Source organism: Argiope bruennichi, chromosome 2, assembly GCF_947563725.1.
Source record: "Argiope bruennichi chromosome 2, qqArgBrue1.1, whole genome shotgun sequence".
NCBI classification, from domain to species: Eukaryota; Metazoa; Arthropoda; class Arachnida; order Araneae; family Araneidae; genus Argiope; species Argiope bruennichi.
The window spans coordinates 8,341,339-8,345,362 of NC_079152.1; positions in this window are offsets into that span (position 1 = coordinate 8,341,339).

Consider the following 4,024-nt stretch of genomic DNA (forward strand, 5'->3'; position numbering starts at 1 on the left):
TCAACGTCAAATCCAAACTGGTTTGGCGAGAAACCGCCAAACTTCCATCCTTGCAGGAAGTGAGAAATCATAACTTCAGCCGCAGGGTTTCCATCTGCCTAGTCTACAGGATAAAAAAAATACAAAACAATAATTCAGCCGTTAAAAAAAAATTAAATTGGAGATAAAGCGCTTTCTGGTCTCATTTTCAGGAGACAGAATAACGTCCGCAGCATCTTAAGTTTAAGAAAAATTGCTTTAACTAGGTTTAAATATTTTTCATATAATTTTTGACTTGCTGTCAGCATCTTTGTTGCACACTTTTATCTTAAATAACTTTGACATCTATATATTCAAAAGCATATTTTTAAATATATGTGTGTGTGTTTTATCATTGGATTTTGAACAAAGAAAATTTTTGCAACAGACAGCGAAAACTAAAACTGATAGTATTCAGGAAAAAAAGAGCGGGCATTTTTACTTATGAATGATCATTCAATACTTCTTGGGAATACGGTATTTTCTATTCGAATGTATAGTTTCATAACATTAAATATAGGTAATTAGTGTTCGTGAAACTGATTTTTTTTCAAATTTATCTATTATTTTCCAATGTTTTAGAATTGTATACTAAGATATTTAAATGCATGATAAAATTACTCTGTTAATAAAATCTAAAATAATTAAAATTAAAAAAAATATTCCATTTGTTTCCCTGAGGAAAAACTCAGGAATAGAAAACATTCCTCACATTATTATAATTATTACTAATTTTTACAAATTAACTGAAATGAAAGTCAATATAATACATCAATCATCCACCAGGTTGAGAGTTTTAATAGAATTTATTTTTAAATTTTTCCATAAACGAAATATACAAAGGAAAATTATTGTAATCTTCAAAAAAATTCAAACTTGAGATGTTGATAGACATTTACATTTCAGAGCTTCATTATGCAAAATACGTTTCTGGAATTATGTCTGTCTGTCTGTAAATATGATAAAAATAGTTTCTATCCGAAGGATGAATTTTGGTATGTGGTCTTTACACCAAGTTTGTATATTTCTATCAAATTTTGATCGAAATTATTCAAAGAACATTTGGTTGTCTATTTGCCCGAGTGAACTCGATAGTTCAAAGCGCAATGAGCTTAAATTAATAAAATTTGGTAAATGGGTTTTCCATAAATCCGTATGAAATTTTGAACTGAATAAGTGTAGGACTTGAATGTCTATCAGTATGTTCATTTGCATATATGTAAAGGCTGTAACTTCAGGATTCAACGACTTTAAAACAGAAATTTATATATTACCTTGTTACAAAGACTGTAGGTCTATGTTAAATTTTGGTTTCATTAGTTAAAAAATGGGCTTCCAAAAGGCAAACTGCTTTTCTTCTCTATACACAAATTTAATGCAGATTTTTTAATAAAAATTAAAGCAGTCGTGATCTGAAATTTTGATGGGGGGGGGAGGTGGGGGGACTAACAGCTTTATTAGAGAGTGTGTTCCACAGAGATCAGTTAGTTTTTATCTGGTTTGTTACATTAAAATCTTGCTGAACAGAGTCTACTCGTAATCTGGAGTAATACCATAAGGTACTTCTCACAAGCAAATCTTCACTTTTTATTTTCTGCATTGAAGATAATAGTTGATACATCATCCTCCACTTTACTTCTCAACCACATTTTGGCAAAATCAAGTATTCCGTCAAGCTCGTGCGCCAAAGCATGGGGGGGGGGACAATAACTTATTTCGAGCCTTGATGCAAAAAGAAATAAAACTGATATGCTCAGAGTTATTAGATTTGCGGGTTTGTAATGTCTTTAAATAAAGGTTAATTTAGTTATTAATATAACTTTATTTTTTGCTTATAGGTTAGGTTTTCTTTCATTAGTTATGTGTTTCAAATTAAATTCGAGCATGTTATATATTTTTGTGTGTTTTATTAGCCCTACGCTCAACTTGTATTTTACGTCGTCGTCAGCGTTTGGTCGCCTTTGTGCATGTTGATCCAATTTCTTTGGGGTTTTAGTGTTGTAATGATGTAAAGCACAGAAAGTGGATTAAATGAAGCAGAGGGTTTGTGAAATGAAATGCAACAATTCCCAACCTATAGGCTGTGGAGTGACTTTCCATAATTTGTCTAACTGTTGCTATCCGAAAATTGAAGACGTAAACCTACTTAACAGAAATTTTTTCGACAGAGGCTACATAAAGAAATTGAAGTGCCATCAAATTAAAAAGACCCGTTATATGACTAATCACGTGACCATACGCAAAAATCGAATTTTATAACAACATCGCTGATCCCGTCCAGGATAAGTGTTCATCAACAGGGTCCAGCAATTTGTACTATCTGTATAACTGCTGGATACTGTTGATGCCTACTTATCTGTGTAATTGCGCTTTCCGAACAGAAACAATCGAATTGGGGTGTTAAATATTGATGCAGACATTAACTCACACTAGAGCGACAATCCCAATGAGATTTTTTTTCTTAATTCTTGGTGACATTATTTTGAGGGTTTTTTTTTTTTTTTTATGTTATGAGTTTTATGTTATTGACTCACACTAGAGAGACAATCCCAATGAGGTTTTTTTTCTTAATTCTTGGTGACATTATTTTGAGTTTTTTTTTTAATGTTATGAGCGTTAAATCATTACTGTAAAGTATTTTACTTCATAAATAATATATATTTTACTCCTTTAAGATAAGTTTTACCAACTTTTTAACTAGTGGGCCTCAAGATAATTTTTGTACAACGGTAGCTCACATAACCAAAACAGATAGAAAGTGCTGAAATAATAAATTATTTTAATCTCTAGCAGACTCACTGATTACTTTATGGCAAGTGTCTAAGTTTAAAGTAATATTAAGTATACACACAGCATCAAAGAATCTTCCCTTTCAAGAGATGTTTCCTTTGTACTGAATATCCTTTTAAGCTTTTTAATTAATGATTTGCAGTTTTAGACTTTTATTTTAAATTCCTTGTGATTACCGATGGCCACTTCAGTAATGGAAGTGGTTTCGTGAAATTCTTCACCAAATAGATCATTAATAAGTCCGCACAATGTGATATACTTTTTTAGCTAACACAAAAAATTCTTGCAGTGGCGTACAGCTCATAATTTGGATTGAAATAGCACTGCTGAAGAGAGGAACCAACAATTCTTTACTGAACTCATGATCCTATTGCATATCAAATGGTTTACTTTGAAACAACAAATTTAGATTTTTAGATCAACAAAGACCATTATCTCCTTTTTTTTTAAATTCAATCACAATGAGTAAAAGCCGAAGAACTTCAATTCGCCATATACATACTAGAGTAATATTTCACTCTATAAGTCTGTTTCTTACAAATACATCAGCCAAGTTAGCTATTTTGCCTCCCCTCCTTCCCAAGCAAGGTACTTGATGAGACTACGATTTTAATAAACTGGTAAGTTAGCTCATATTTCAGCTTATTTGTAACTTAGCCACATGCTAATGCTTTAAATTGTTTTTTTATCTTAGTAATAGTAAAATTGTATATGCTTTTATATATTTGATTACATATTATCACGCATGATTTCCACCTACCCAATATTATTTTAAGAGATGCTCGGTGCTTAAAAATTTTGTAATAACAAAATGAGCTAACTGACAGATAGGATTCTGGCCAATTATATTTGGTAAAATGGAAATTTTATTCTAGGATTTTATAACTCATTTTTGTTTTTAATTTACTTATTAGGCAAAATATGCTACGTCTTTGAGCTATTAACATGTCCTTAATTGATCTGCCTGGTACCCTTCTGAGCCCAGTGCCCCTAGGAAACTGCCTATAAGGAAATCTGCCAATGAACAAATAACAGGACTTATTTAAAGCATCTGTAACATTAGCTCCAAATAAATGGAGAATCGATGTTTTCAACCGATTGCCAAATTGTTTCATCAAGATGGGTTTAAAACAAAGAAAGAGAGAAATGGCGCTTTGAAACCTTACACTCCATCATCGCCCACAGTTCAAGAATACGAAAACAGGCAGAAGTATCA